The sequence below is a fragment of the Bombus pascuorum genome, chromosome 12, assembly GCF_905332965.1.
Source record: "Bombus pascuorum chromosome 12, iyBomPasc1.1, whole genome shotgun sequence".
Taxonomy (NCBI): domain Eukaryota; kingdom Metazoa; phylum Arthropoda; class Insecta; order Hymenoptera; family Apidae; genus Bombus; species Bombus pascuorum.
Genome location: NC_083499.1, coordinates 5,610,436 through 5,623,900, shown reverse-complemented (window position 1 = coordinate 5,623,900; position 13,465 = coordinate 5,610,436). Strand labels below are relative to the sequence as shown.

The 13,465-nt window shown below is 38.9% G+C and overlaps 1 protein-coding gene across 4 annotated transcripts in view; it reads left to right on the top strand.

Annotated features, from left to right (window-relative positions):
* Window positions 1-13,465, top strand: part of LOC132912766 (dystroglycan 1-like) — a 115,686-nt gene that overhangs the window by 82,126 nt on the left and 20,095 nt on the right. The gene's annotated exons all lie outside the window — the stretch shown is intronic.

The window sequence follows — 13,465 nt, the reverse complement described above, 5'->3', positions numbered from 1 at the left end:
ACGAGACTACTACGCGCGTCTGGTGTGAATAGGCGAAGTTATTGCTTGCCCGAACAATCGATGGCCTGTTCCTGCTCATACGATTTTCCTGTCTTCATTCTCTTCGCTAAAGCGCGATTTAGATCTTTCATCTGTATGCTCGCGCTTGTTTGCTTTCAAGAACATCTCTGTTCCCTGCTTTTTCTTCTCCCCTTTTCCTCGTCCAAGTAATTTATAGCCGGGGTATATACACAAGGTCGATGTTTCTCCGGGATTTCTTGTTCAGGGACAAAATTGATCGCGTCGACTATTTAAATATCCCGAGCAGAATTTATTTTTAACTCTGAATTAAGAAGCAATGGTATTTTTCGGGCTTCTGTTCGTTGTACGTTCGTATTTCTTTTTCAATACGCTGTCAGTGTCATATTTGTGATAAAGGGATAAGAGGATCGGAGATGTACCAGCTGTGAACGATCTTCCTGACACAGCGCGAAGAAGAATCGCAGGATCGTGAACCAATCAGAGGCAGATCATTCCCGCCGAGATACGATAGCGAGCAAAAGAAAGTTCGTAAGATACGAAGAGTAAAACGACGTCAGAACTTTACAAAGTGAATTTACGTTTCATAGCGACAATGAATAAATGTAATGTACAACGCAGAATAGTTACCAATATGCTAAGAAATTCGTAGCGTATTAATTTATTCGTCACCGTATAATCTTAATTCGACACAATCTGTATGATGGAATTTAAATTTGAAAAATTAGCCCGCTCAAGCGATTTTCCTCTTCGCACGACTGCGTTGAAACAAGCCGAAAGTAGCGTTATAAAGTTATAAGGAAAAACTTGATAAAAGAGGAAGTAGCGAAACTTGGTTCGAGTAGCAATTACGGGCGAAGTTAGGTTTAAAGTTCATTCACCCTGTGCTTGGGAGTTCAGCTCTCGGCAGGAAACACAAAGCTCGACACCGGGCGACGAAAATCGTAATTCGAGCGTGTTGAGGCGCACGAGTCCGCCGTCTGATGCGAGCATAGATGGCCGAGCACACAAGCTCCGGATTCCCAGCGAGATTATATCAGGCGACCTATTCTAATTCGTGGCCTCGTGATCACAGGAAGAGCCGGTCGATCTCTGTGAACGGTCAAGAACGTCCCAACTAATCCCTTCTTTATGCTGCTCTTTGTAAAGATAGGCTTTGTAAATTAAGGTAAAGGTAAGCAGAGTCTGCACGAATATCTCGCCAGAAAATTTCAATTGCCTATGTATTATGCTGTATAATGCTGTTCATAAGCATTAGAATATATTTTGGATTCATAGAAAACGCGTAACTGTTGCTATATATATATACCACCTATTGACAAAATCCGCAATCAGTTAGTTTTCAACACAATAGTTCAAATTATCGGACAACCGATCGATCCGTCGGTATTTTATTTTTATCCTTCGCAAAGAATACATTTATTTACGAAACAGCGGCGCAGTCATGCATCATTATGGTTCTGACTGTGGCTAAAAATTATCCGGATTTTCCTTTCGAAATTTAATTTTACTCCGGTTTTCTTAAATCAAAGAGATCTCGTCGTTCTTCTTCTAAATTCTCCACATCATAATTCAGGGAAATCGTTCTGCATATACAAACGTCAAGTTCTTTGCGATTACGGACAAATCTTAAATCAAAGATTAAAGCGCCACTCTTCTTCCAAATTGCCCGCATGATATTTCATGCAGATCATTCTGTATATAAGTATCAAGATTCTCGAATTTTGGTCGTTAATCGCAGTCATTATTTAGAGTTTCAGCGTTAATCACAGTCACGAAAAAAATGTTCGACAACCAGTGGCTACGGTTATCGCTAAGGAAAGGCGAAATGGTTAATAACGCAGAGCAGGAAGAGAGAACGCGCGTTTAATATCGATTCGATCGGAGAGCGTACGGGTCGCGCGGAGTGCGTCGCGACGCGTCGCGTCGCGCCGTCCGGCAATCGCTTTTTGCCTCTTTTAATCGGTCCCGTATGCCGACACACCGCCTCCAATCGATACTATCTCGCGTGTAACACGATTGGGAGGAAAACGTGTGCGTTCGGCCCCGCTGTCTGCGTGACCCGGCCAAGATTTTCATAAATTTTTCGACAAATATTTGCCAGTCGGCTGGACCGCGTGTAGCCAGATTTTCATAGAAATGGACACGGCGTTGTGTAGTTTTATCTTCTCTTTCGTTTTGCTGCTTCTCAGCGGTTCTCATTGCTGCAGGAATTTACTATAACTCGATGCTCGACCGGCAAACGCGTTCACAGTAAATTCTCGTTACGATACGATGATCAGGCGATCCCCTATTTCGATTAAAATAATAAGGGTGATTGAACTGATTTTACAACTTAAATATGTTGAGAATTTTGGACCTTAATAGCCGAAATAATGGTGTAGGAACACTAAATTTACACTTAGAATTTATATTAGAATAGTTGTATATTTATTGGATAAACGATTTCAAAGATATTCATCGATACACATTTGCACGCGTCTCGGCACTTTCTTTGTCTCGCCTTCTTCCATACCAGACTGTTAACCGAACAGTTTGCATTCCTTTGTTTTCGAGACGCCGCAACACACGTTTTTCCATATACTGATATTCACATACAGGTATCACTACTGCGCAGCTAACCTAGTCTCTAGCACGTAAAATTATACATATCTCAATAAAGTATACTCTTTATTGCAACAGCTTTTTCTCGAAGAATATAAAATGAAGAGCGACTAATAAGTTGAGATGTTTTTATGTTCGATGGGATGATAGCAAGTGAATTATGTTCTGTGACGGCGGTATTTATGGGGAATTAGTGATAGGTGCTGGTCGTCCCTTCTTCTTGGTCCAACTTCTCAACTTGAAAGATGTTTTGTAGCAATTAAGGACCTTGACGATAAAGTAAAAATGCTTAATTTTGTGTCAGTTGCTTGGGATCATTACTGTCCGACTATTTCTACAGATGCATTTTTGTATATTTCATTTAACAGCCAGACTACTCTACTCTTGCCAATTTCGACTTCTGTCAATTTCCCATTTTTGATACATAAGTGGACGATAAGAATCGATTTTAAACCCTGCCAGGACAAATTACTTGTCAGTATATTTACCGTAAGATGATATAAATAATAGCAAAGGCCAAATTTAAAAATAGCACTTGCAACATCGTCAATTTTGTCCAGTCGTCAATTAGCGCAGTTAGTCGATAGTTCGTATCGTGAATTGCTATGGTCAATGCTTATCTCAGAAAATGTATGTTCGCGTAAGGTGTTTGTGTTTTTATTAGATCTCTATCCGTACATAATCAAACATCTGATATAAAGAATCTACAGACGTCTATAAAAATCTTTGTACATTCCATGGCGTAGAAAGGCTACTTTTATCCAAGCAACGTGTTGCAAATTTTCGTTGTATAGTTAGCGCATTTTATACCAAGAATATACGCTAAAACCTCTTTTATCGCTGCTTCACGCTTATCACTACGTATATACGTTATTGCGCTGGACCTTATTTCATTAAGAAGACATCACGTTCGTCAGCCTTTCTGAGTAACTGTAAATGTAACAAACCAGAAATTTCTTAAACGAGTCACTATTTTCGGGATGCTACCAGTGTGCAAGCGCACTACGCGCAAGTGGCTGCTCGGTTCTTCCGAGAATCTTCGTGCAACGAGCAACTCCATCCAAACGTAATCAAACTCCAGTGACCACTTGAAGACTGGCGTTTCCTCGCGACGTTTGTTCAAGACTCTGAGTTTTCCATTTAAACCTGGCAACGTTCTCGGTGGTATTCGTCCTACTTCTCTCAAAAGCCAAGCAATTTTTCTCTACTGAAATTACATTCTCTGTTCGACGTTCGCAAACTTTCTTGCCCGTCTTCATTCTCGTCGTCATTACGCTAATACAGGTCGTGCTAATCATGTTCCATTCTACGAAACCAATGTTCGGGTGTGTTTCGAATATGCGTCTGAAACGGCGGACGAAAAGCGACGCCAGAAATGCCTTCGCGTTTAATTGGAATTTCGACGGGGCACGATCACGCGGCCGCAATTTGGAGGCGGCTCGCGGCGGAAATGCAATTTCCCCCAAGTGATCTCCCTTCGTGTCTTTATTATCACGGTGTGCCCTACATATCGTTCGATAATTGCAATGCAAATGAGGCATTTGCATGCAGGCATAATACGCCGTAGGTGATTTGCATACGCAGGGAAAACCATTCGTATGCGCCGCGTAAAAAACGCTGCTAACTTTTCCAGCCGGCAGAAGCGTCCTCGTAATGATTAACTATGAACCGACGCCTTGCTCTTTCACTTTTGTCTTAACTTTCGTAAAATGGCCAGAAATTTGACGTCGCTTCTCAGCCGTACGTACAGCGAATCTTTTGTTGATTTTGTTATAGTAACAAAATGATGATAATGTGTTTCATTTCGATAGATTCTCCAGGTAATAGAATATTAAACAGATTTTTCTAACAAATTTTTCCTTCCTTTATAGAACAGCGGTAATTCCAGTTTTCATCAACGATACATATTTTTGCATATATTTACGAACAATTAGCTTTCTTTGTTTCGAGCGGTTCGCGAAGAATTTAATTTTTTAACGCGATAGAATGGTAAGTTAATTTTGTAACTTCTTGCTTCCTATAAAATGTCCGCTGATAAATCGATGGTAAAAGAAAATGGACATCCAGTGGGTATGGAACAACGCGAAGAGCGCTGGAAAAATCGGAAATGTAATAAAGTTATCTTGCAATTGTCCTTTTGAAAGAGCGATAGCCATATCCGAGTTAAGGCTTTGAAAGAATCGAGTTACGGTTGTCATTAATATTTCACACGAAGAATGGACAGAGTTTGAAATTCCGCCCTTCTACGGGGACCGATTTATCGCTTTATCCGGAACAAAAGAAGGAAAGAAATGAGGAAAAAATGGCGAGAACGAAAGATTTTCATCCATATATTCACTGTTTCATTATTTTACTACCTTCATCGAGGATTTCATCACATAATTTATCCGAGAACGTGGCAACTAAGCGGATTTTGACAAAATCCACTATCACTTAGTTACCATGCCAATATTTCTACCGAAAATTTCATTCTGATAAGAAGAAGGATATGTTGGAGCGTGCAGCTGATTTCCATTTGTTGAGAATTGTGCAACTTAATTACCAAAATAAAAGTAAAGGAACACTAAGGTTACATGGAATTCATATTAAAATAGTTTTAGATTTATTTAATAAACGATTTCCAGGATCTTCGTCGATATACATTTGCACGCGTCTCAGTACTCTCTTTGTCTCACCATCTTCCATACTCCAGAATCAAACATACCATAAACAATTATTATCCAAATTATAGTACCACGCCAGAATAATTTACTTGTAATTCTTAATGAGAAATTACTGTAAAATTTTTCCAAAAAAAAAAAAAAAAAAAGAAGAAATAGAGTCTTCCATACCACACTTTTTTTTATTTGCGTTTATTTTACAATCAATTCTCGTTAGAGAATTTTCAGTAAATTTATCTGACGTGGTACTATGACATGATTGATAAGTATTCATAGTATGTTTGATTCTATTTGAATCTAGTGCTTAGGTCTAAGGTGTAATGTCTTTTTGGCCTGCGGATCTGTTCCGACGTGTCAAGTAGTTGAGTAATTAGAGGGTTTTGGTGGTTATTAACTCTTGTGCTATGTCTATTGCTGAATTTGGATATTTCTTCTTTGACTGTGGGTATCTTGAGGTCGTGATGTATCGTTTCGTTGGTGACGTACCAAGGTGCATCTATTAGGGATCTTAAGGTTTTCAATTGGAATCGTTGGAGAATTTCTATGTTGGAATTACTTGTTGTTCCCCATAGTTGGATTCCGTAAGTGCAAACAGGTTTTAATATGGCTTTGTATAGTGTAATTTTACTTTGCGTGTTTAAGTAGGAACGCCGGCCGATGAGCCAGTAGAATTTTTTAAATTTTGCTTTGAGTCGTTTGGTTTTATCTAAGATATATTGTTTCCATGTCAATCTCCTGTCCAGAATCATGCCCAGATATCTGACTGACTCTTTATCTGGAATAGGTATTCCATACCACACTGCCAACGGAACAGTTACCTTCATCTGTTTTTCGAGACGCACAATACGATTCTCATACGTGTGTCACTACTACACCGTCAATCTAGTTTAGCACACAAAATTATACATATCTCAATAATTATTATTTGACAAACGTCTTTTCAACCACCGCGAACGAAGTGAAACGTTAACAACAGCATTGACGTGTCGAAGGTTGAAAAATCTCCTTACACATTGAGACTTACTGTTAGTCTAGCGAAGGTTAGTCACTCCTGCGTAATCTCATTGTGGACACCGAAAAACAGGCTGACTCAAGTTTACCGCAGGTATTAAAGTGACACGACCGTCGAGTAAATCGTTAGTCTCTTTGTAACCGTCGATAGACTGAAGTTAAAATCTTCCATTTCCCTTTGAGCATTGCCTATCGAAGAGGAACAAAGTGGCTGAGTTGTGAGAGTTTGGTATCGAGCGCAATAAAGTTCATTTAAGAAGTACACAGGTAAATGAATAAAGAATAAACTAAAATATTAGCGGAGATTCGAAAACTAAAGTCAAAGCGATTACAGATATTGCCAGATTCTAATATCCAATGAGCTTAGCCAGAAAGAAAATTTAACACCAACTAATAGTTGTAATCATTCTCGGAATTAAACGAGCGCTATCATCACTGAACATTTTCCACATCCATTGCACGAAGGAATTACATTTCAGAAAATTACATTTGCAAACTCACGCATATATTTGTACTTGCTTCGCATGGATAAAAAAGTCACTTAAGAAAACCAACAAAAAGAAACCTGCAATCTGGAAACCTTTCGATCTTCTCCCCTTTCTATCATCAGTCTTATTCCAATCTGCCCGCAAAATATCACGTTTCGTCGAACAACTCAAACATTTAACAACCGATCAAACCTTAATAACATTTTAGCAAATCGTCTCTCGTTTTCGACTCGACTGGAGAGAAAAGCAAAGGAACATGGTCGATTATCGTAGAGTTACACATATGCTCACATGTTGCTTGTATCGTAAAAGACTAGGAATCGCGACTAGGGCATCGACTGTAGTCAGCCTTGGCGCACTTCCGCTCGGCGCCCTCGCTCTCTGTCGGACGTCTGACTGTTGTTGGCCGATTTTGCACGCGTGCACCGGCACGGCTGCACCTGGCGCGGCGCAAACACGCGTCGATAAAGCTCTTGTTTGCGAAACGGCAACGCGAGGTGCTTGACACGCGAGCTATGCGAGTCCGATCGACGATACGAGGTCTCTATTCCTTTCTGACTATGTACCGCGACCTTTCTTTCTTTTTTTTTCCTCTTCACGGTGGAACGAACTGGTATTCAACTAGCTACGAAACTGCGGGGGAACTGTGAGTGACTTTAGATCGTGGCTCGAGCATATTAAAACGTTGACATGTTCGCGAGACTGCAGAGAAAGGTCGAGGGCTCTTATAAATAAAATATCTATGCGCTCTTTACATAATATCTTTTATTTATCATTGTGAAATCCAGGAAAATCGAAGTTTTGTCATTTTCCTTGCGTGTAATACTTGAAAGATAAAGAACACGGGGAATTTTTAATATTTTTACGAATTTTCAATAACGAAATGACCCTACAAGCTAAATAACGACTCGTTCCGTTCGATAAATGTTATAATAAGTTTCCTATAATTGCATATATCAATGATCCGGTATCCGATACTACGGTCACGAAGTTGTCGATTCCCCTAGGCTACGATGTAGTATAATACCACGAAGAGCCTAATTTATGGTACCCTCAAGTGTTATCCCTCATTATAATACTATCCTGTGGCACGCAACAGCATCCTCAAGTATTTACGAGTTTCTAACCGTTTCTAACATTTTCTTTTTTTATTTGGAACAATTCCACAATCAATTTTCATTGAGAATTATAAGTAAATTATTCTGGCGTGGCACTATAACTGAATAATTAGATTTAAACATTAGATTCAGCTAGAGTCTAACATACGATAATCGCTTATTATTCGCGTTATAGTGCCACGCCAGAATAATTTGCTTATAATTCTCAGTGAGAATTGATTGTAAAATTCTTCCAAGTAAAAAAAAAAATAAAAATAAATAAATACTTGAGGATGCTCGTGCGTGCCACAGGGTAATGGCACCTTTAGCCTGCGGATCTGATCTGTCGTATCAAGTAATTGAGTAACTAATGAGTTTTGGTGGTTGTTAACTCTTACGTTATATCTATTACTGAATTTGGATGTTTCTTCTTTAAGGTCGCGATGTATTGTTTCGTTGGTAACATACCATGGTACATCTATTAAGGATTTTAGAGCTTTTTATTGGAATCGTTGAGGAGCTTCTATGCTGGAATTATTTGCTATTCCCCATAGTCGGATCCCATAGGTCCAAACAGGTTTTAATATGGCTTTATTTTACGCTTAAGTTGGAACATCTGCCAGTGAGCCAGTAGAATTTTTTAAATTTTGATTTAAGTTGTTTGGATTTACCTACAATGTGTCGTTTCTTCTGTCCAGAATCATGTCCAGATATCTGACTGAATCTTTGTTTGGAATTGGAATATTATTTATAGTCACCTGTGGGCAGGATTGTCTTCGCAGCGTGAAGGTTATAAGACTGGATTTATTTTCATTTATTTTGCATCGTCATTTGTGGAACCACTTGAGGCTCATAGCGCTAGAAATTTTGAACGATCGTCATTCCCCATATCTTTTTTCTTTCACACGCTGCAATGTGTTCAACTCCGAATGAAATTGAGTTGAAGTTAATTCACGCGCTGTAACGTATAAATCGTTGATATTTCGTGGAATATTCTTCTCTCTAGTTACACAACGATACCTCGAGATATCTGTAATTGAATTGGATATAAATTTGCAAATTGCTTCCGTTAAATTCCCAACGAAAGAGGATTATGCGAATGTTTACACAATGCACGAAGGGATATAGATTTCTGGTTTGGAAGTAGAAGATAGAATTCTCCAATACGTGTTAATTATCGGAATTACCCCCAATCACGTTTGCCAGTTTTCCTCTAGCGAGTCTCGTACGACTCATTTCCCATTGGTTTGCTTGCTTTACACAGCAACCAGCCGCGTTGTTCGATCAATCCGCGTAACCTTTGAGCCAGAACAATGGCGCATTGAATGGCATCATACTCCACGACGTTCTTGTCGTCGGTGAATCAAAGTGAATCGCGTTCTGAAATAAGCAGCTCTTTAACAATACCTCGAATCCTGTGCGCAACGTTCCTCGCCTCGGATACAACTGGCTACGCTTCCACTTTTGTCGTTCGAGTGCCACGAATTGACTTCATAAATATTTCCCTTTAGTCTGGTAATATCCTTCCTTGATTAACCACTGCCACACTTTTTATTTCACTAATAATTACAACGAAGCCCGTGTCTCCACTATAGATAGGAATTATGGGATTATTTTTACGTCGGTACACTGTTGCAGTATTTTTGGAAAAAGTCAGCTTATGTGCGTACGAGAGAGAGAGTTTTAATATTGGATAAAAATATAATTATTTAACCGTTTGAGTCCCAGGGGTCTTTGAAAAAACAGGGTCGAAAAATCGCGAACAGCGCGATAGTCTTAATCGATTGCGAAGAGAAACAAGCAACACAATAGCGCTCTTCATGTTTGTTATTTTCACGAAATACATCTATATTATTATATATACGTACTATTAGTTTATAAATATTTCAAGTTTTGTTGAATAAAAATTATTGAGAAGATAACAGTGAAATACAAAATACCGTCAGTCAAATGTACTGGCACTTTTCCACGCAAAATCTAAACTTGCGACTCAAACGGATATGTATTATAGTATCGTGGACAGATTGTCTAGAAAATATCGGGTGAACCATAAACAAAGTTGCGAGAAATGCTAAGTGCCGGCAGGTTTAAAGTGTCGGGAAACTTCAATGGGTCAAACGGCCCATCAATGTGTCGTCGGTCCTTCAGTCGAATATTTGCGCGAAAAAAGGTGCACATGATCGGTTACGGAATACGTACGTGGTGGGAGTATGAGAAAAGACAAAGAGATGTTTAAGGGACAAAGACGAATTAATCGGCAGTCGTTAACTAAGAGTCGAGTTGTGAGGAGTCGTTAGTTGAGAGTCGAGTTGCGAGGAGTCGAGAGTTGAATGGAGAGAGAGAGTTGCTGAGTTGTTATGAGTTGTAAACTATTAGTTGTGAGTTGTGAATTATCCATTTAATTGTCTTAGTTATAGCACATTACGTATTTAGTTCACGTTAAATAACCATCGTTTCCTGTTTAATCCAATGTAAATAGATCCATCTGTCAATTAATTTATCATATTGGATAGAAATCATTGGCAATCCTAATTTCTAATTTTTCTGAATAAATAATCCTATATATATATATATATATATATATATATATATATTAGGTTGTCCGAGAAGTGTCTTTCTTTTACAGACGCGTCTTTTCTAATCTGTCTAACATTGTGATTTTTATCTTGATAGAACAAAATGGACCATAGGTAATTCGATAAAATAATATAAAACGGAAAAAGTGCGTCCATTATTTTCTTATAAAACGAAAAAAACTTTTCGGACGACCTAATCTATATATTAGAATGTATAAGGGTTCTTTTTCGTTCAATTAATTTTATTTACAGTGGTTGTTTAATTATTCGAAGGATACCAGTTTGTGAAACAATAACTGGATTTTTTCAATACATCCACTCTTCGCAGGATTTTATAATGTTGATGACCCCAGTGTCTTGTATTTAAAAGTTCTTATATAATGTGTATCCTGATTCATAAATCTAAGCTTCAGTGGAACAAGTCAGCCCAATATGAAACTTCTCACGTTCTTCGAGTGTTTCAAACTGTCGTTCGTAGCTCGACGTAGGTAAAACTAGCTTCACAGCCATCGTCCAACCAGTTTGCACACGCGCTCTTCTCTATATAAAATTTCTTCCTCGAAGATCGAAGTATTAGGTCGTCCGAAAAGTTTCTTTCGTTTTATAATACACGACATTTCCCCTTTTATATTATTTTATCGAATTACATATGATCCATTCTGTCCTATCAAAATAAAGATCACAACGTTCGACAGATTAGGTTTCACGTTTGTATAACGACATGTCTGTAAAAGAAAGACACTTTTCGGACAACCTAATATCTGGCGCGATCATACTCTCTTCCTGTATTATATTATAGTATTTCAAAGATACTCTTCTTGTACTATTATATAATTCCAAATACTCGACCACTTCGGCCATCGAACTCGAACATTGACGGACAATAAAAACCCGTCAAAGATATCAAGCTGAAAGATGAACGTTTTCCAAGACATCGTTTCTTTCAGATTCCTCCAAAGTCTGACACTGTAGCGTTACGCTACTCTGCATACGCGTTGGTCGCTTATAGACTGCACGGTTGCCGCATACACTACGACCACAGCGTTACAAAAGTTCTCGGCGACGTATGTAAATCCGGACGCAAACTCGATTGTCTCCACCTACGACACAGTCTTCTGGTACTGTTGGCCGTCTTCGATGTTTCCTAGAAGCAGCCAGTAAAACGCGTCGCCCTCCTTTCGATTAACGCGACGAACTCGATTTATACGGTCGTTTAAAAGCGAAACCCTATTCGGGATTCTAGCGCGCGCCGGTAAAGACGTGTAATTTATGCCAGTCGATACAACCGTTTTTGTCTGTTTCGATGGATCGTTAGCGCGTTTCCGACCTGCTGATACGAATGAACGCTGTTTCCGAATTTGGAAAACGAAATGGACGATTTGTACGCGATTAATCTCGCAATTTCCCCATAGACGCTCGCCACAGGTGTGCCATGTTTTATTTATCACGCGAAGTCGCTAAATCGGTGGTCTATCGATTCTGGTCGCGTTTTCTCATCTGTTTTAAATATCGACATTATCATTCTGTCAGGATCTATTGGGTTGGCAACTAAGTGATGAGATACGACAAGAAGATTTGTAATTTATTTAGAAAGTGGAAAAATTGCATACAATGTACATAAGCTGCAGAAATATCAAGTATCTTTTAGAATATTTAACGGACGAGCAAATCTTCGCTTAAGCCCTATTTATTTCTCTTATTATATTGACAAAAATAAAACGGATCTTCAAATACGAATATAACGACGGAGTAAACGTTTGAACCTAATTTGTCGAAGCTAATTGGTTCGATAACGATTAGCAATTAAGGGTACTTGATTTATGCGCTCGTTAAATGGGATGTGGGTTATCGATGTCGTATGATTTATTTTTTAAGTCGTTGAATGACAATGATACGGCTTATCCGGAAGGCGGCCGGGTCATGGCTGTTTCACAATGCTTCATTGTTGGAAACCGGCATGAATCGAGCTATCGCCTTTACTACAATAAAGTAACGAGGGTCAGAAGTGCATCGCAAACGGGTCAGGGTATCAGTTGCGGAAAGTGCAACGTGTGTCACAGTTCTACGTGTCTTTGGTATCAGGAGGATCACATTTGGCTGCGAAATACATCGAGATATTGTTCAATTCCATTTCGTGTTCATATCATGACGGACTATGTATCGATCGTGAATCATTAAAAATATTAATCTCGTGTTAGAAAGGATATACGTATAGACTCTAAAACATCAAGTAATCATTCGCTAAGAGCATTACATCTTCTATAAATAATTCTGCGACTTTCTTCTGATCGTAAGTTTTTCCAGTTGCACGAAATCTTCAATTCCGGAGAATGCAGCGGAAGAGTTAAATTTTAATAGTATCCCATGCTAGCGTCAGTTGCATCGTAGTTTATGGTTCCAAAAAACTTGCGTTATCAGGAGAAATGTTACACAATGTAATTTCATTGGCAAAAGCCTACCAACGGATCGTGATATTAAATTTTAATATTAAATAATATTAAAAATTTAGAAAACATTAGTGTAAATTAATAAAACTATCATCGAAAGCTTGGTTCAATTTAATTTGCAATTTATGTTAGAGCCAGTGACGCTTTATCAACGAATCCAATATACCTCGTTTGCATCCATCGAGTTAACAGACCGATCAATCGTTCGCAACGCAGCATTCGTGAGAAATTTTCTACGTGGTAGAAATTGTTGAGAATTTGTTGGAATAAAAAGGATCACGGCGATGGCAGACGGCGTGTATTTACCGCTGAAAACATGGAGCAGCGTCGACTTAACTGTGAGGTCCTCATTGTCCGGCTCGGCCAATTAATGGCACGGTCCTCGACAGACCGAGCAATAAGAGGAAATAAAAATGCAATGAAAGCCTTTATTGACTATCATTGGTCGGCTACTGAATGCATTCGGTCTCGTTCACGAAAACGTTCCATTGTTCCTTTCGTTAAATACCCATGGAACGAGCGACGAAACTGGACCAATGAAAAAGAGAGAAGCCAGCGACTTAC